The sequence below is a fragment of the Salvelinus fontinalis genome, chromosome 12 (assembly GCF_029448725.1).
Source record: "Salvelinus fontinalis isolate EN_2023a chromosome 12, ASM2944872v1, whole genome shotgun sequence".
Lineage (NCBI taxonomy): Eukaryota > Metazoa > Chordata > Actinopteri > Salmoniformes > Salmonidae > Salvelinus > Salvelinus fontinalis.
In genome coordinates, this window is record NC_074676.1 from 2576907 (window position 1) to 2598350 (window position 21444).

Genomic DNA, 21444 nt, shown 5'->3' on the forward strand with positions numbered 1-21444 from the left:
AAGCTTGGCACACCGTTATTTGGGGAGGTTCTCCCATTCTTCTCTGCAGATCATCTCAAGCTCTGTCAGGTTGGCTGTGGAGCGTTACTGCACAGCTTTTTCAGGTCTCTCATGTGATGTTCCCGAAGCCACACCTGCGTTGTCTTGGCTGTGTGCTTAGGGTTGTTGTCCTGTTGGAAGGTGAACCTTCACCCCAGTCTGAGGTCCTGACAGCTCTGGAGCAGGTTTTCATCAAGAATCTCTCTGTACTTTGCTCCGTTCATCTTTGCCTCAATGCTGACTAGTCTCCCAGTCCCTGCTGCTGAAGATAATCCCCACAGCATGGTTCTGCCACCACCATGCTTCACTGTAGGAATGGTGCAAGGTTTCCTCCAGACGTGACGCTCGGCATTCAGGCCAAAGAGTTCAGTCTTGGTTTTGTCCGACCATTCTTTGTTTAATCTCCGACCATGTTTCTCATTTCTCTGGGGACTTGGCTCGCCTCTATGAGGGATCCCCTATCACCCGGCACCTGACTTGTTACAGTGGGCTGCCCCTACTTCAACGTGTTATCCGTATGGACACCTTAAGCCCTCTGTCCCCTGGCTGTACCTGACCTGCAGCTGATGGAGTGGCTGCATGGGGTAACTACACATGGTGGGCGGGGACCAGCACTACTGACATTCCGTCAGGGGAATTCTTTATTTTTGTAAATATGCTGCATACATATTTAAGGGTGGCTGTTACATAGTTCTCCTGCCGAGGGTGCTGTGGGAAACATTTCCAGCATGTGTGGTGGTGTTTATATCTGGCTGACGCCGTGTACTCTAGCCTCCTCCTCGCCTGAGAGATATCGATCACTCCTGGCTCGTAGCTTCAGCCAATCAGACTCTCCCCATGAACCCCACACTCTGTCCATGCACTGATCACGCATTCTGTGATTGGTCAGATGCTCATAGCTAGCCCTGCACTGGTCAGACAGTTCTGATGCATGCTCCTGCAAGGGTATAAATATTGCCCTGAGCCTGACTGTTATCGTAGGTAGAGGTATGTGCATGGGATGTGTGAACACAAAGTAAGCTGTAGTTGTTTATCTTGGCTCTGTATGCGTCTTAAACTATTCATGATATAATTAAGCAATATGGCCAATATACCACTGCTAAAGGCTGTTCTTACGCACAATGCAACGCGGAGTGCTAGGACACTGCCCTTAACCGTGGTTTATTGGCCATATGTCACAAACCCCCGAGGTGTCTTATTGCTATTATAAACTGGTTACCAACGTAATTAGAGCAGTGAAAATAAATGTTTTGTCATACCCATGGTATATGGTCTGATATACCACGGCTTTCAGCCAATCAGCATTCAGGGCTCGAAGTTTATAACAATTATAACAATTATTATACAACGGGTGGGTCTAATCCTGAATGCTGATTAGTTAAAACTGCATTCCAGATGGTGTCTTTTCTACAAGTTACCACCGGTTAAATCTATGATGTTAAAATGCCTATTTACTCTGTTCCATCTGACAGCGCAATCCACTTTCTCATCAGCCAAGCCAGGCAATTTATAAACTTGATCTCCACTATAAAAAGCATTTAGACATTATCTCACATTTTTTTTAGACTAACATTTATTTTTCAACAGCAGAGATTTGTATAAACATTGCGGTCTGTCTCTCCGACTTTGCAACATTGTTTCAATATTCAAATTTGAACGTGTCAGGGAATCGGGACGAGACAGACAGACAGGCAGGCAGCATTTCTCAGCCAGTCGAAATCTTAAATCAACTGGCATATTTTTTTTACGGATGTATACAAAGAAATGGAAATGGAAAAAAAGGTAAAACGAAGTGCAGTTAGTTTTCAATCTTTCCAGCTTTAGTTTGAAGTGATTGTGTTAGCTGTGTTGTTGGCTAGCTTTTCTGAACAACAGTGACCTGACGAGAGAGCACATTTTCTATGCCAGGTGAAATCGCGCATCATTAGCTCATTGTTATGGATACATCCAAATAAATTTCACTAGAAAACAGCTCATGCAAATGCAGCTACTGTTGTTATTCTGGCACTGTTTGACATTTACTAAGTTAGCTGTAGCTAGCAAGCAAGGGATAAGAATGTTGCCAGCCAGTATGGCAATGGAACATTTAGAACGAACGACTTGGTCGCGTCCATAGATACAGAACAAAAAGACTGAACGACTGGGCTGCGTCTCTGGCAACCGAACCAATAGAACGAACGACCAGCCGGCTTGGGTAGCAATCCTAGATTTGTGTCGGGACTATATCCTGTGGAAGGATGAAATAGTATGAATAAATTAATCTAAATAACTTTTTTAATGACAATATGTCAATCATTATTTGAATATGTTGGTAACCCGTTGTATAAAAGTGATAATGCCCTCAACCTGTGTTCGACTTCATCTCATGCCTAACAAAACCCGTGCCAATATATCCTATATCTCTGCTCTCTCATTTACTTGTAGCTCTGCTTTAGGTACCTTAACGCCATGTAAATACAGTCCTTTCTAACGCTGCTGTTTTTATTCCTTGTTAGCAAACATGCTAGTCATTAGCCTACTCTACTATGTAATACATGCTTATTAGATAGTATTTCTGTGTAATAGCCTACTGTTTATTGCTGCAGTGTATTATATAGAGTCCTTCATATTGTGCTATTGTAGTTCTATGCCATTACATGGTTATAGCTCATTCATGTCCATTCACTTCTCTGTTCTATCCATTCTAGCCTGTATGTGAATATTCATTATTCCTTTCTCTGTACCTTTCAGAGAACCATCCTCACGTGCATCCCCGTGTTCATCTTCTTTAGTGTGTTTAAATAAAGTTCCTATGTTTTAACTCTTGGGCTGCTTTATTACCCTCTAACCGGGGCCGATGTCAGTGAGTCACAAACCCGTAAAATAAGAAGTGCCAGGTCGCTCTTTTTCACTTGCAATCCCCTTTTCAGGACACTGGATGAAGTCTGCATATTTTTTGGGGGGGCTTTCATTTAAAAATAAATAATAATAAACACTCCAAGACTATTCACAGATTGTTGAAACACTCTTCTGATCTTTCTATCTAAGAAATAGTACTGCCATGTATGAGAAATGCATTTCAGCAAATATTTTCCAACAGAATCTTAGCTAGAACAAGATATCAACAATTGCTTCCGTAAAAGTCTGAAGAATACATCCCCAGAATTGGAGTCGGGACTAAGCACACAGTGTGTGGTTGCACAAGCTTTTGAAGCTACGATATGATACATCAATATCCATCTAATCAAATGTTATTTGTCACATGCACTGAATACAACAGGTGTAGACCTTACAGTGAAATGCTTACTAACAAGCCCTTAACCAACAATGCAGTTTTTTAAGAATATACCTAAAAAAAAAAAAAAGTAAGAGAAAAGTAACAAATAATTCAAGAGCAGCAGTAAAATAACAATAGCGAGGCTATACACACAGGGTACTGATTAGATGTTCAGGAGTCTTATAGCTTGGGCACCGGTGTCGAGGTAATATGTACATGTAGGTAGAGTTATTAAAGTGACTATGCATAGATAATAACAGAGTAGCAGCAGTGTAGAAGGGGGGGCAATGCAAATAGTCTGGTTAGCCATTTGATTAGATGTTCAGGAGTCTTATATCTTGGGGGTAGAAGCTGTTTAGAACCCTCTTGGACCTAGACTTGGCGCTCCGGTACCACTTGCCGTGCGGTAGCAGAGAGAACAGTCTATGACTAGGGTGGCTGGAGTCTTTGACAATTTTTAGGGCCTTCCTCTAACACCGCCTGGTATAAAGGTCCTGGATGGCAGGAAGCTTGGCCCCGGTGATGTACTGGGCCGTACGCACTACCCTCTGTAGTGCCTTGCGGTCTGAGGCCGAGCAGTTGCCATACCAGGCAGTGATGCAACCCATCAGGATGCTCTCTATGGTGCAGCTGTGGAACCTTTTGAGGATCAGAGGACCCATGCCAAATCTTTTCAGTCTCCTGAGGGGGAATAGGTTTTGTCGTGCCCTCTTCACGACTGTCCTGGTTTGTTTGGACCATGTTAGTCTGTTGGTGATTTTTTTTAAATTATTTGTTATAATGACAATTACAACAATACTGAATGAACACTTATTTTAACTTAATATAATACATCAATAAAATCAATTTAGCCTCAAATAAATAATGAAACGTGTTCAATTTGGTTTAAATAATGCAAAAGTAAAGTGTTGAAGAAGAAACGTTTAAGTTCCTTGCTCAGAACATGAGAACAATGAAAGCGGTATGCAAATTGGAGTGGGGCTAGGGTTTCTGGGATAATGGTGTTGATGTGAGCCATGACCAGCCTTTCAAAGCATTTCATTTATACAGACATGAGTGCTACGGGTCTGTAGTCATTTAGGCAAGCTACCTTAGTCTTCTTGGGCACAGGGACTATGGTGGTCTCCTTGAAACATGTTGGTATTTCAGAATCAGACAGTGAAGACACTTGCCAGTTGGTCAGCGTATGCTCGGAGTACACATCCTGTTAATCCGTCTGGCCCTGCGGCTTTGTGAATGTTGACCTGTTTAAAGGTCTTACTCACTTCGGCTGCGGAGAGCGTGATCACATAGTCGTCCGGAACAGCTGATGCTCTCATGCATGTTTCAGTGTTAGTCCCCTCGAAGCGAGCATAGAAGTTATTTAGCTCGTATGGTAGGCTCGTGTCACTGGGCAGCTCTCGGCTGTGCTTCCGTTTGTAATCTGTAATAGTTTGCAAACCCTGTCACATCCGACAAGCGTCGGAGCCGGTGTAGTACGATTCGATCTTAGTCCTGTATTGATGCTTTGCCTGTTTGATGGTTCGTTGGGGGGCATAGTGGGATTTCTTATAAGCTTCCGGGTTAGAGTCCCGCTCCTTGAAAGCGGCAGCTCTACCCTTTAGCTCAGTGCGATGTTGCCTGTAATCCATGGCTTCTGGTTGGGGTATGTACGTACAGTCACTGTGGGGATGACGTTATCGATGCACTTATTGGTGAAGCCAGTGACTGATGTGGTGTACTCCTCAATGCCATCGGAAGAATCCCCGAACATATTCCAGTCTGTGCTAGAAAAACAGTCCCATAGTTTAGCATCTGCTTCATTTGACCACTTTTTTTATAGACCGAGTCACTGGTGCTTCCTGCTTTCATTTTTGCTTGTAAACAGGAATCCGGAGGATAGAATTGTATGGTCAGATTTGCCACATGGAGAGCGAGGGAGAGCTTTGTACGCGTCTCTGTGTGTGGAGTAATGGTGGTTTAGAGTCTTTTTTCCCTCTGCACATTTAACATGCTGATTAGAAATTAGGTAAAACTGATTTAAGTTTCCTGCATTAAAGTCCCCGGCCACTAGGTACGCTGCCTCTGGATGAGCATTTTCCTGTTTGCTTATGGCGGTATACAGCTCATTGCTAGCACTAAAACCGCACTCATCGGTCTGTGGTGGAATGTAGACAGCTACAAAAAATACAGATAAACTATCTAGGTAGATAGTGTGGTCTACAGCTTATCATGAGATACTCTACCTCAGGTGAGCAAAACCTCGAGACTTCCATAGATATCGTGCACCAGCTGTTGTTTACAAATATACATAGGCCGACCGCCCCGTGCCTTACCAGAGGCTGCGGTTCTATCTTGCCGAAAGTGTATAACCCGCCAGCTGTGTGTTTATTAATGTCATCGTCCAGCCACGACTCGGTGAAACATAAGATATTACAGTTTTTAATGTCTCGTTGGTAGGATATACGCGCTTTCAGTTCATCCCATTTATTTTCCAGTGATTGAATGTTGGCTAACAGTACGAAAGGCAGATTAGCCACTCGTCACCTGATCCTCACAAGGCACCTCGATCTCTTTCCGCAAAATCTCTGTTTCTTTCTCCAGCGAATGACAGGGATGAGGGCCTTTTCGGGTGTTTGGAGTATATCCTTCCGTCCGACTCCATAAAGAACAATTCTTTGTCCAATCACATCCACAACCATTATTGATGTTACAAATATCATCATGCTAAAAAAAAGGACACTGGCAATGAAAAGAGAGAAACCAATTATTTACCATATAAAACCTTGATGAAAGTTAGCTTTACAGCGTAAGTTTCAAGATGATCTGATGTAAGGTTCATGTTTATGAAAACCTTTCCAAAAAAGTTATGCATGTTACATTGTCTGTCCCAGTCACCCCCTATCTTTACAAGACTGTAGAATACACAAACAAAACTCAAAACGCATAGTCTGTATTGCTTCAATAACATCATCTCACAACTAATACTGTGGGACAGATGTGAGTGAAAATTCAAGGTCTGTGAGCTCATTCTAAAAGCCATGAAATATGATTGACTGAAAAGCCTTTTTGGTCAACATTCATGCAATTCATGCAATTTCCTATTTAAACTTTTCAAATAAAGCCTGAACTCCAACATATACAGTTGCAAGAAAAGTATCTGAACCCTTTGCAATTACCTGGATTTCTACATAAATTCCTCTAAGTCACAACAATAGACAGACACAGTGTGCTTAACCTCTCTAGGGGGTGTGGGACGCTACCGTCCCACCTGGCTAACATTCAGTGAAATTGCAGAGCGCCAAATTCAAAAACAGAAATACTCATTATAAATATTCATAAAACATACAAGTGTTATACATCGGTTTAAAGACTAACTTCTTGTAAATCCAACCACGGTGTCAGATTTCAAAAAGGCTTTACGCCGAAAGCATACCATGCGATTATCTGAGAACAGAGCCCAACAGACAAATCATTACAAACAGTTCCCAGCAAAGTAGAGGAGTTACACAAGTCAGAAATAGTGATACAATTAATCACTTACCTTTGATGAACTTCATATGGTTGCACTCACAAGACTCCCATTTACTCAATAAATGTTTGTTTTGTTCGAAGTCCCTCTTTATGTCCAAAAACCTCAGTTTTGTTCGTGTGTTTTGTTCAGTAATCCACAGGCTCAAAGGCAGTCACAACAGACAGACGAAAAATCCGAAAAGTATCAGTAAAGTTCGTAGAAACATGTCAAACTATGTTTATAATCAATCCTCGGGTTGTTTTTAGTCATAATAATCAATAACATTTCAACCGGACAAAAGCTTTGTCAATATAAAAGGAAAACAAGAAAGGCGTGCTCTCGGTCGTGCGCATGAAAAAACCTCTGGGACACTGCAGGGTCCACTCATTCAGACTGGTCTTACTCCCTCATTTTTCACAATACAAGCCTGAAACAATTTCTAAAGACTGTTGACATCTAGTAGAAGCCATAGGAAGTGCAATTTGTGTCCTAAGTCAATGGATACTGTAATGGCATTCAATAGAAAACTACAAAAATAAAAACATCCCACTTCCTGGATGGATTTTTCTCAGGTTTTCGCCTGCCATATCAGTTCTGTTATACTAAGACATTATTTTAACAGTTTTGGAAACTTTACAGTGTTTTCTATCCAAATCTACATTATTATTATATGCATATCCTAGCTTCTGGGCCTGAGTAGCAGGCAGTTTACTTTGGGCACACTTTTCATCCGGAGGTGAAAATAGTGCCCCCTACCCTAATAAAGTTAAACAAATAACACACAAATTATTGTATTTTTCTTGTCTATATTGAATGCATAATTTAAACATTCACAGTGTAGGTTGGGAAAAGTATGTGAACCCCTAGGCTAATGACTTTTCCAAAAGCTAATTGGAGTCGGGACTCAGCTAACCTGGAGTCCAATCAATGAGACGAGATTGGAGATTTTTGTTAGAGCTGCCCTGCAATATAAAAAACACTCACAAAATCTGAGTTTGCTATTTACATGAAGCATTGCTTGATGAACCATGCCTCAAAGAAAAGAGATCTCAGAAGACTAAGATTAACTAAGAAGACTAAGATTTTACGATTTTATCCCCGATGTCCTTACACAGCTCTCTGGTCTTGGCCATTGTGGAGAGGTTGGAGTCTGTTTGATTGAGTGTGTGGACAGGTGTCTTTTATACAGATAACGAGTTCAAACAGGTGCAGTTAATACAGGTAATGAGTGGAGAACAGGAGGGCTTCTTAAAGAAAAACTAACAGGTCTGTGAGAGCCGGAATTCTTACTGGTTGGTAGGTGATCAAATACTTATGTCATGCAATAAAATGCAAATAAATTACTTAAAAATCATACAATGTGATTTTCTGAATTTTTGATTTAGATTCCGTCTCTCACAGTTGAAGTGTACCTATGATAAAAATGACAGACCTCTACATGCTTTGTAAGTCGGAAAACCTGCAAAATTGGCAGTGTATCAAATACTTGTTCTCCCCACTGTATCTGTTAAACCATGTGAAGGGATGATTAAGGGGGAACCAATTATCTCTTGGCTCCACAATGTCTGTGCGCAAGTCACTCCCCTCAGTGAGCTTGTCCAGGAGTGGGGTGTTTTTGAGATGGGAGTATCTAAAGTTGACAATTGATATATGCCAGTGGATGAGATAATGTTTTTGTACTATGAAGTACCAGGAACGAGATTAGAACCTCGTCTTAGAGACCAAACTGAACGATAATTTATAGCTAATGCTATCTGGCTATGGGATACTCCTCTCTCAAGTAAGTCTTTCTTTGTGAATTGTTCCTAAGATCTGTGGTTCGTCATGTAAGTTGAGAGGGGTGTATCTTGGCTATAAAAGATACTGGTATTCTTTTATAGGCGCACTCAGAATTAATTATCGACACTGAATTGATCTGAGAGTCAACGGGCTTTGTTGAAGCTCATATAATTAAAGATGACGTTTAAGTATAACTCTGACTGGTGTGTGCTTTATAATTCTCCTCATTTAGTAATACAGGAAATGACCACGACATGTCTCAAGTTTTGAGGGAGTGTACAATTGGCATGCTGACTGCAAGAATGTCCACCAGAGTTGCTGCCAGAGAATCTCTACCATAAGCCGCCACCAACGTAATGTTCAAGAATTTGGCAGTATGTCCAACTTGGCTCACAACCACAGACAATGTGTAACCACATCAGCACATGACCTCCACAACTGACTTCTTCACGCCACCCGGACAGCTGATGAAAATATGGGTTTGCACAACTGAAGAATTTCTGCACAAACTGTCAGACACCATCTCAGGGAAAGTCATCTGCGTGTTTGTCGTCCTCACCAGGGTCTTGAACGTCGTGACCGACTTCAGAGGGCAAATGCTCACCTTCAATTGGCACTGGCACGCTAGAGAAGTGTGGTCTTCACGGATGAATCCCGGTTTCAACTCTACCGGGCAGATGACAGACAGCTTGTAGGGTGTTGTATGGGTGAGCTGTTTGTTCACAACATTGACATCATCAGAGTGTCCATGGTGGCAGTGGGGTTATGGTATGGACAGGCATAAGCTATGGACAATGAACACAATTGCATTTTATCGATGGCAATTTGAATGCAGAGAGATACCATGACGAGATCCTAAGCCCATTGTCGTGCCATTCAACGGGACACCAACACCTCATGTTTCAGCATGATAATGTCTTAAGGATCTGTACACAATTCCCGGAACCTGAAAATGTCCCAGTTCTTCCATGGCTTGCATACTCACCAGACATGTCACCCATTGAGAATGTTTGGGATGCTCTGGATCGGTGTACGACAGCATGTTCCAGTTCCCGCAAATATCCAGCAACTTTGCACAGCCATTGAAGAGGAGTGGGACAACATTCCAAAGCCAACAATCAACAGCCTGATAATCTATGCGAAGGATATGTCACACCAGATACTGACTGGTTTTCTGATCCACGCCCCTACCTTTTTTTGTGTGTTTGTATCTGTGACCAACAGATGCATATCTGTATTCCCAGTCATGTGAAATCCATAGATTAGGGCCTAAGACATTTCAATTGACTGATTTCATTATATGAACTGTAACTCAGTAAAATCTTTGAAATTGTTGCATGTTGAGTTTATATTTTTGTTCAGTGTCGATATCCTACTCCCATAATTCAAACAATGAAAATACCAAGACATATTTTCTTTACTTTCACCTCTTATAAAAACTCACAAATTCCCCTCACCTCAATGTTTTGAGATATGAATTGAGTAGGTGGATGACCTCTTGCAAAGTAGTCAACAATTATTAGGCTACAAAGCACTCTCTAGATTGGGAAGAACAGACTAAGTACTGTGAAAACCAACCTATGAAACACAACCGCCCCGGTCTCCCCGATTCACTGTTTGGTTATTGGCCGTTCAATCCCGCATGTTGTTAGAAGCCCAGCGAAAGTAAAAATGTGAAGATTTGGACACAAGTCAGTCTCCTTGATTATTGGGCTATCATAGATGGATTTAAGGTGTGACTTATATGGTTTTGTTTTGGCATTTTAGTTTGACTGACAAAGTAAACTTGGTCTGGTCTTTGGTGTCCCAATGCAAATAGCATAGCCGGAAATACACCCCGAACCAATGTTCCCTCTAAACTGCACGCAGCTCCCCTCTCACAGAATAAATATCACCCCTCGCAGAGAAGCACGAGATTGAACTTCACTCAACTTTCTAGAGTTTTCCTCTTTTAGTTAACTCTATCAATGTTTCACTCTACTGTGGGAATTGCTCTCAAATCATTGCAATATTAGCCACTTTCAATGTATCATACCGAAACAAAACGAACTAACTGTGCAAGAGATTTTCTTGTAGACAGAGGTCATTGGAGTAGGATTCGATTGCATTGACAGGCATAACTCAGGCATGTACTCTACACAGACTGGTGCGCCATAACCAATCAGAGCTGCAGTAGGCCTTTACGCAAATAGCCATTGCCATATGGATCTGCCATTCACTTTGAACTGGACTGTGTTTACAGGATGAGCGGTCGTGAGTATATGCGCTTGTTTTGCGTTCAAAGCTAGAGCTGCATGTAGCTACCTGTGCACATGTGTTAATATTCTTTGCTAGTTAGTGAGTTATTAGCCCAGTTATAGCTAATTTCTAGTCAACCATGGGGAGTGGTTGCTTCCTACAAGAGCACAACACGTTTGCATTTCTAGCCATCTTTGAAAAGCGAGTCACGTAAAATAGCTTTTTTATGTCTTAAAGGGGCAGTGTTGTATTTTGAGACAGGCTTGAATAAGTTAAGTAGCCAATAGGCAGAGGGTAGCATAATTTGTCTGAATGAATTTTATTTCGTAAAGTGGTTTCTTGCATCAAACAGAACATTTTCAGTCACCTTCTTGTCTTAAGGACAAATGGATTAACAGGTTGTCAAGCCCTGCATTTTTGTTCAAAAGTCTCATGGAATGTAGGCCTACATTGAACACCACTCATTTGCTGCTACTGTAGGCTGAATGATAGAACAGCTATTTCCATGTTAAAATGTTATGGGATGCATTTTTCTTCATATTTTTTTTATGGTAGGCCACTCTGGTAGGCCTACATTATGATCAAATGTAGGCCTAAAACTGTAACTTAGAGCGTGTACAGCCTCAGTGTTCACAGTAAACGCAAGCCAGAGGTTGCCCAGAATTTTGACAACGTTCACGTTTGTGCTCAGTAGCCCTGAAATTTGCTCAGTGGCGAATTTTATTTGAGTGAACATTGCTCCTAACACTCCACGACCAGCGAGTACATATAACATCCTCCATTCGGGCTGCAAAGGCATCGGTTTCCTCCATAACTAGCTTTAATGGCTTGCCCCTGAAAATTGGGAAAATATACTCTCTTAATAAAACACCATTTTGTTGCTTATTTATAAAACCCTCTTAGGCCTCACTCCCTCCTATCTGAGGTATCTACTGCAGCCCTCATCCTCCACATACAACATCTGTTCTGACAGTCACATTCTGTTAAAGGTCCCCAAAGCACACACATCCATGGTTCGCTCCTCTTTTCAGTTTCGCTCCAGCTAGCGACTGGAACAAGCTGCAACAAACATGCAAACTGGACAGTTTGATCTCAATCTCTTCATTCAAAGACTCAATCATGGACACTCTTACTGACAGTTGTGGCTAATTTGTGTGATGTATTATTGTCTCTACCTTCTTGCCCTTTGTGCTGTTGTCTGCCCAATGTTTGTACCATGTTTTGTGCTGCTACCATGTTGTGTTGCTACCGTGCTGTGTTGTCATGTTTTGCTGCCTTGCTATGTTGTTATTTTAGGTCTCTCTTTATAGTGTTGTGTTGTCTCGTCGTGATGTATGTTATGTTCTATATTTAAAAAAAAATAATAATCCCAGCCCCCGTCCCCGCAGGAGGCCTTTTGCCTTTTGGTAGGCTGTCATTGTAAATAAGAATTTGTTCTTAACTGACTTGCCTAGTTAAATAAAGGTTAAATAAAAAATAAAATAATAAACAAAATGCTAGGGTGGCTAATGCATTGTGTACAGCATTCAGCCAATCCGGTTGTTGCACCAGTCTTGTTTACCCCTGCTGTACACAATATCCAGAAGTAGCTAGACACCATAAAATGGTGGTGGGGAATTGTGTTTTATTAAGACAGTAGGCATATATTCCCCAATTTTTAAAAATGTTACTATTATTATTATTTATTTTTTCTCCCGGTGCCCCCCCTCCCCCCCTCATTAATTCGAGTTAACTTCTTATGGCTGCAGGGGCAGTATTGAGTAGCTTGGATGAAAGGTGCACAGAGGTGCCCATATTAAACGGCCTGCTCCTTAGTCCCAGTTGCGAATATATGCATATCATTATTCATATTGGATAGAAAACACTCTGAAGTTTCTAAAACTGTTTGAATTATGTCTGTGAGTATAACAGAACTCATATGGCAGGCAAAAACCTGAGAAGTTCCACTTCCTGTTTGAATTGTTTCTGAGGTGTCAGATTTTCAACCAAGGTCTCAATTGAAATGACTGCGAGATATAGATGAGTTTTCACTTCATACGGCTTCCACTAGATGTCAACAGTCAACAGAACTTTGTCTGATGACTCTAATGTGAAGGGTGGCCGAAGGAGACAGGAATGAGTAATCACTTCCACGGGCTGATCACGCATTCACCATGCGCCTTCACATGAGTAGGACGTCCGTTCCATCGCTCTTCTGAAGTCAATTTAATTTTCCGGTTGGAACGTTATTCAAGATGTATGTTAACAACATTCTAAAGATTGACTCAGTACATCGTTTGACATGTTTCTACTGACTGTTACGGAACTTTTGGACATTTCGTCACGCTATAGTGGAGGTTTCTGACTTTGGAATTGTTTACCGAAGGCGCGAACCAAAGTAGCTAATTGGACATAAATAACGGACATTATCGAACAAATCAAGCATTTATTGTGGACCTGGGATTCCTAGGACTGCATTCTGATGAAGTTCATCAAAGGTAAGGAAACATTTATCATGTATTTTCTGGTTTCTGTTGAGTCCAACATGGCGGCTAATTTGGCTATTGGTCTGAGCTCCGTCTCAGATTATTGCATGATTTGCTTTTTCCTTCAAGTTTTTTTGAAATCTGACACAGCGGTTGCATTAAGGAGAGGTATTCTCTATAATTCCATGTGTATAACTTGTATTATCATCTACATTTATGATGAGTATTTCTGTTGAAACGATGTGGCTATGCACTATCACTGGATGTTTTTGGAACTAGTGAATATAACGCGCCAATGTAAACTCTGATTTTTTGTTACAAATATGAACTTTATCAAACAAAACATGCATGTATTGTGTAACATGAAGTCCTATGAGTGTCATCTGATGAAGATAATCAAAGGTTAGTGATTCATTTTATCTCTTTCTGCTTTTTCTGACTGCTATCTTTTGCTGGAAAAATGGCTGTGCTTATTGTGGTTTGGTGGTGACCTAACATAATCGTTTGTGGTGCTTTCGCTGAAAAGCATATTTGAAATCGGACCCTTTGGTGGGATTAAGGAGGAAACTGACGTGTTTGCAGCCTGATAGGAGGATGTTAATGTACGGACAAGTCTCTGGGGGATACGAGCAATAGTCTGGGTAGCCATTTGATTAGGTGTTCAGGAGTCTTATGGCTTGGGGTTAGAAGCTGTTTCGAAGCCTCTTGGACCTAGACTTGGCGCTCCGGTACCGCTTGCCGTGCGGTAGCAGAGAGCAGCCTATGACTAGGGTGGAGTCTGACAATTTTTAGGACGATAATGGGGGTGTGCTCGGTCCTCTTTTTCCTGTAGTCCACAATCATCTCCTTTGTCTTGATCACGTTGAGGGAGACGTTGTTGTCCTGGCATGTTTATTTGAACATTTGAATAAAAATTTGCGGAAAAGGCTACTTTAACTGATGTGTTTGCAAAATTATATCAGATAACGAGGGCCAGTCCTGGTCCTCTGGGTCCACAAGTCATGACAATTAATTAAAATCAGATTTTTTTTTAAATGTCAAATACTTGCAGGCTTCTCACATGGTGCAATGGCGAGAAAAGGGAACAATCGAATAAGTGACATAGTAATACTAGAAATAATTTAAACAAAAATTAAACACAGTACAAAAGAGGCATGCAGATAAAAAGAAAATAAGAGTAAATAGTATCATGAACATTGTTTACCCCTGTACATAGTGAGTGGAAAAACCGAATACAATGCAATAGCAGCATAGAATTATAGAGACTTATTATGAACAGTACAGGAGTTAAGTAAATAGGCTATACACTGTATTTACATTAGTAGTGCAGTAGGTGACCTGGCTATTGCATTGGTCTGGTAGACTAAAGAGATTCCAGTCACTGGAACAGTATAGATCACTTTCGGTTCGGGTTCTGTTCCTTAAATAATTGTTTTTTTCTGGTTTTCTGTTCTGTTCCCTGAACCGGTTCCAACCTTTGCTTGTGAACGCCTAACACTGTAAGATCACATTTTATAACTTAGCTAATCATGTTGGCAATACAAGCATTCAAATGACAAGCTTTCAAACGCAACATGCAACAATTTCAAAGATTTTACTGAGTTACAGTTCATATAAGGAAATAAATTCATTAGGGCCTAATCTATGGATTTCACATGACTGGGAATACAGATATGCATCTGTAGGTCACAGATACCTTGGGGGAAAAAGGTAGGGGTGTGGACCAGAAAACCAGTCAGTATCTTGTGACCACCATTTGCCTCATGCAGTGCGACACATCTCCTTCACATAGAGTTGATCAGGCTGTTGATTGTGGCCTGTGGATGTTGTCCCACTCCTCTTCAATGGCTGTGCAAAGTTGCTGGATATTGGCGGTAACTGGAACACGCTGTCGTACACGTCGATCCAGAGCATCCCAAACATGCTCAATGGGTGACATGTCTGGGGAGTATGCAGGCAATGGAATAACTAGGTAATTTTCAGCTTCCAGGAATTGTGTATAGATCCTTGCGAAATGGGGCCGTGCATTATCATGCTAAAACTTGAGGTGATGGCGGTGGATGAATGGCAAGACAATGGGCCTCAGGATCTCATCACTGTGCATTCAAATTGCCATCGATAAAATGCAATTGTTTGTGTTGTCCGTAGCTTATGCCTGCCCATAGCATATCCCCACCGCCACCATGGGGCACTCTGTTCACAACATTGACATCAGCAAACTGCTCACCCACACGACGCCTTCTGCAGTCAGCATGCCAATTGCAAGCTCCCTCAACTTGGGACATCAGTGGCATTGTGTTGTATGACAAAACTGCACATTTTAGAGTGGCTATTTATTGTCCCCAGCACAGGGTGCACGTGTGTAATGATCATGCTGTTGAATCAGCTACTTGATAATCCACACTTGTCAGTTGGATGGATTATCTTGGCAATGGAGAAATGCTCACTAAAAGGGATGTAAACAAAAAACAAACTTTTCAGAGAAATAAGCTTTTTGTGCGTATGAAACATTTTTGGGATCTTTTATTTCAGCTCATGAAACATGGGACCAACACTTTACATGTTGTGTTTATATTTTTGTTCAGTGTAGTTGAAGACTTATTTGAGTCATAAAAGTGCATTGAAATTACTTAGGAACTGTGCACACCTAAGAGAGGTGTGTGGCCACTTGGAGACACCAGTTAGTTCTCTCACTTAAACCCTTGTAATGGTTTTGTCTTATGTTGCACCTACCCCACATTTTCAGGAATATTCTTATGTTACTGAATGTATCCAGAATATTTTCAGATTTTGTTATCAACAAATACAGCAAAGTACAGTAAATGTACAATGCACATAAAATCAACAGTGTAATATTTGGATTCAGTATTGTGTCAGGTGAACTGTTGTGTCCTCAACTTTGGTCTTATAATTTCCCCATAATCTCCAAGCTGTTCCCTTTCGATTGTTACCATGCTTATACATCTTCTGTAACAAAATTTTAAATGTAGCCGTATCCATATAGACCAATTCTCACGAGTGTAAAAGGTTAATGACAGTGGTCAACACTTTTATTCAAATGAGTTAGGCGGTTTTTATTTATTTAACCTTTAATTAACTAGGCAAGTCAGTTTAGAACAAATTCTTATTTACAATGACGGCCTACACCGGCCAAACCAGTACGACGCTGGGCCAATTGTGCGCCGCCCTATGGGACTCCCAATCACGGCCAGTTGTGATACAGCCTTTTGCTGTATGTTATATCACATCCATTGTCGTATTACTAGTAGATAGCTTTACTTTACACAGGCATACATTTACACTTCCACACAGCTAACTCTACACTGTTGTATTGCAGGCCTGTTTACTGTTGGGAAATCCAAGGCCCAGGAGGAGACCAAAGGACCCATGCTCAGGTCAGCTCTGCATGGGAGGCGGAGCTTCAGCAAGCACACTAGCAAGGAGGGGGACGGTCAACCACAAACCAAGAAAAAGAAGATCGACCTGATCTTCAAAGATGTCCTGGAAGCTTCTCTGGAGGCCTCCAAGAGCCAGGAAACTCCCCTGAATAGCACCTTCTCCCTGAGGCGGGCCAGAGCTCAACATGTCAGCCACCACTACAGCCACCCCACACTCACCTCCCAGAGTGGGGAGTCGTATTTGGCCCAGGAGGAATGCAAAGTGCCAGGTCTGAGTCTCCACCCATCGGAGCACTTAGATGGGGGCTTTGATGTTCGGTGTCTGAAGGTGGAGGATTCAGAAGACGACACTGGTCAGACTCATTATGGGCCTTCCACCTCGTTTTGCCCCAACTGTGTGAAGCTGAAGAGGAGGATTCGGGAGCTGGAGGCAGAGGTGTTTTGTCTGAGGGGAGGGGAGCAGGTGGAGGTACCCCTCCACCCTGAGCTCGCACCTATAGATGAGCTCCAAGGTAGGTCATATAGAGAAACGGCGCATTGTGACAAGGGTTATTCGGTGAGATTGTTCCTCTGCTTTGTAGCACAACATTTCAGATGTGACATTTTCTGTACTTTCTATATTCACCTTCAATTAAAATGTGGATGCCCCATATCACAATCCACATCGTTACCAGTAGAAAAGCATTTTTCATTATTTTTAGTTAGGCTAACTAAAACAAGAAGTTGAGTTAAACACCGTTTGTGAGTTAACATTAAATGATGTGAAATAATTGTCACAGTGATTTCCTGCTTTAGATTTTGCCGTGAATGTTTTTGTGTGTGTGTATATTCTAGGGGATTCAAAATAGATAAACATGCTTGCACATGTCTTTTTATAGATTTAAAACAAATTATTTAAATTATTCATTTCTGGCTGGATTTTGGAAATCTCCGTTATTCTGTGGATTTGGTAGGATATTAGTCTGATCAAATTCCAGAAATAGGAAGAAAATCTTCAATTGTTTCTCAGGTGTTGCATACAGTATTGCATTGCTGAGGTGTTTTTTAAATTATATTTATGTTATATCCATTTATTTTCAGCAGTTGAGGCTATAACCCCTATTCCCGTGCTGCTGGATGAGGATGATCAGGATGTGGAATCTGCAGATGAGTCCATCACTGCTGACCTCATGGTGGCTGCTGACGACTCCTCCAAGCTGTTGGCTGGAACTGCACAGCGGATACGTCGCTTCAAGCAGGAATGGCTCAAGAAGTTCTGGTTCCTACGCTACTCATCAACGCTCAATGAGATGTGGTGTCATGTCTGTCGCCAATACACCGTCCAGTCCTCACGCACCTCCGCCTTCATCATCGGCTCCAAGCAGTTCAAGATCCACACCATCAAGCTGCACAGCCAAAGCAACCTACATAAGAAGTGCCTTCAGCTATACAAGCTCCGCATGCACCCGGGGAAGACCGAGGAGATGTGTCATAACATGCTGCTGCTGTTCAATGCTGCCTACCATCTGGCCCTGGAAGGCCGTCCCTTCTCAGACCTGCAAGCTCTGGCCGAGTTGCTTAAGAAATGCGAGCTCAAGGTAGTCTACCAGTATATGAACGAAAGCGATTGCCAGACCCTCATCCACCATATTGCCAGGGCACTTAAGGAAGACCTGGCAGAGAGGATACGCCTGTCACCCTTCCTCAGTGTCATCATGGACGGGCAGAGCGAAGACTTGCTGTCAGACACCGTTGCCGTCTATGTGCAGTTCACCACCAGCGAGGGACCCCCTGCCACAGAGTTTCTCTCCCTGCAGAGGCTGAGCGTTGGCAGTGTGGATGGCTACCTCCAGGCCAATTGATCGGGCCTTTGCTGTGCTTGGTCTGAGGCTTCAGGACATGCTGCTGGCTGGTCTGGGGCTCGATGGCTCCAACATCTCCTCCAGTTTGAGAGCAAATATGTACATTGATTTACGGAAGATGCTCCCCTGGATCCTCTGCTTACCGGTCATGATCCATCGTCCTCACCTGGAGGTGCTGGATGCCATCAGTGGGAAGGAGCTGTCCTGTCTGGAGGACCTGGAGAACAACCTGAAACAGCTGCTGAGCTTCTACCGGTACTCTCCTCAAATGATGGCCGAGCTCAGGACTACCGCCCCCACACTGTCTGAGGAGACAGAGTTCCTGGGAGACATACGAGCTGTCCGCTGGATTATAGGGGAGCCAAATGTCCTGATCGCCCTTATCAAAGATTACCTGGAGGTGGTGGCGCACCTCAAGGATATTAGCAGCCAAACGCAGAGGGCAGATGCAGCAGCCATCGCCTTGACCCTACTTCAGTACCTCATGGATTACCAGTCTGTCAAGCTAATATACTTTCTCCTGGATGTCATCGCTGTCCTTTCATGCCTTGCTTTCATCTTCCAGGGGGACTACCTGCTGGTGTCTCAGGTAGATGCCAAGATCGAAGAGGCCATCCAGGATGTCGGTCAGCTGGTGGACTGCCCTGGGGAGTACCTGCAGGAGTTTGAGGATAATTTCCGCGAAAGTTTCAATGGTGTAGACCTGAAGAACTTACGGGTCGCAGAGTCCAAGTTCCAATCCATCCGCGAAAAGATCTGCCAGAAGAGCCAGGGCATCTTGTCCCAGCGACTCGACATGCACAGCCGCACAGTGGTCAAGGCGTGCCGGGTGCTCGACCTCACCACCTGGCCACGCAACAGGGATGACCTGCAAGCCTTTGGGGAGGAAGAGATCCTGCTTATCTTTGACCACCTTGAAGCGATTCCCTCTGCTGTCCGGGAGGCATTGCGGGACAGAATTGGCACTCGGGGCAGCCTGCTGGTGGAGTGGAGGGACCTCAAAGCTGACTATTGCGGCATGAACGGCTTCAAGGAGGTGGTCAGTCAAATCTCCAGGTACAAGCAGCGCTTCCCTCTGCTTAACCGCATCCTCCAAGTCGTCAGGGTCCTGCCCACTTCCACCGTCTGCTGTGACAAGGGCCGGGGGTCCCTGCAGAAAGTGCGCAAGAACAACTGCTCAAGGCTGACGCTGGACCAGATGAATGACCTACTGACCCTTGCGGTTAACGGGCCACCCATGGCCAACTTCGATGGCAAGCGACCATTGGACAGCTGGTTTGAGGAGAAGTCTGGCAACAGTTATTCACTCTCAGCCGATTTGGCAACAGTTATTCACTCTCAACAGATTTGCACACTCTTGGCATTCTCTCAACCAGCTTCACCTGGAATGGTTTTCCAAAAGTCTTTAAGGTGTTCCCACATATGCTGAGCACTGTTGGCTGCTTTTCCTTCGCTCTGCGGTCCAACTCATCCCAAACCCTCTCAATTGGGTTGAGGTCGGGTGATTGTGGAGGCCAGGTCATCTGATTCAGCACTCCATCACTCTCCTTATTGGTCAAATAGCCCTTATACAGCCTGGATGTGTGTTGAGTCATTGTCCTGTTGAAAAACAAATGATAGTCCCACTAAGTGCAAACCAGATGGGATGGCATATCGCTGCAGAATGCTGTGCTAGCCATGCTGGTTAAGTGTGCCTTAAATTCTAAATAAATCACTGACAGTGTCACCAGCAAAGCACCATCACACCACCACCGCCATGCTTCACGGTAGGAACAACACATGCGGAGATCATCAGTTCATCTACTCTGCGTCTCACAAAGACATGGGGGTTGGAACCAAAAATCTCAAATTTGAACTAATCAGACTGTAAGAATATTTTGAAAATAAATACACAATGCAAAGTTTGATGAGAGGACTAAAAACTAGAGTACTAATGGTCAATAGTGAATTATAAATAGGAGTTGGATTTCAGTTCAAAATCTGTTCAGAATCTGTGGAATGTCACTCCTGAACTCAGAGCGAAGTGTGCAATGTGGGCCACGGTGTCATTGGTCTGTACAATGAGTCTGGAGTGGGATGATTTAACCGCATCCTCCAAGTCGTCAGGGTCCTGCCCACTTCCACCGTCTGCTGTGACAAGAGCCGGGGGTCCCTGCAGAAAGTGGGGGGTTATAAGTGGCATCCTGTCCTTTGTTCTGGGGGGAAAAGCTGAGGACAGTGGGAACATCTGCGTCCCAGCATAACATCTTGATTTGTCCTCTCTGAATAAACCTATTTTCTTTGGAGTTTGTGTTATTGAAGAATAACATAAATTGCTAACAAGACCAAAGGACACTTTTCCACCTGTCAAATGTCCATTGCTTGTGTTTTTGGTCCGAGCAAGTCTCTTCTTCTTATTGGTGTCCTTTAGTAGTGGTTTCTTTGCAGCAATTTGACTATGTAGGCCTGATTCAAGCAGTCTCCTCTGAACAGTTGATGTTGAGATGTGTCTGTTACTTGAACCCTGTGAAACATTTGGGCTGTAATCTGAGGTGCAGTTAACTCTAATGAATGTATAATCTGCAGCAGAGGTAACTCTGGCTCTTCCTTTCCTGGGGTAGTCCTCAAGAGAGCCAGTTTCATCATAACATCGGCTGTTCCGGATTGACTGACCTTCCTGTCTTAAAGTAATGATGGACTGTAGTTTATCTTTGCTTATTTGAGCTGTTCTTGCCATAATGTGGCCTTGGTATTTTACCAAATAGGGCTATCTTCTTCATACCACCATTACCTTGTCACAACACAAGTGATTGGCTAAAACGCATTAAGGAAAGAAATTCCACAAATGAACTTTTAACAAGGCACACCTGTTAATTGAAATGCATTCCAGGTGACTACCCCATAAAGCTGGTTGAGAGAATGCCAAGAGTGTGCAAAGCTGTCATCAAGGCAAAGG

General features: G+C 42.9%; 1 pseudogene; it reads left to right on the top strand.

Moving 5' to 3' along the window:
* Window positions 1-15198: 15198 nt before the first annotated feature.
* On the top strand, window positions 15199-20589 carry LOC129867670 (zinc finger protein 862-like; annotated as a pseudogene).
* Window positions 20590-21444: the final 855 nt, after the last annotated feature.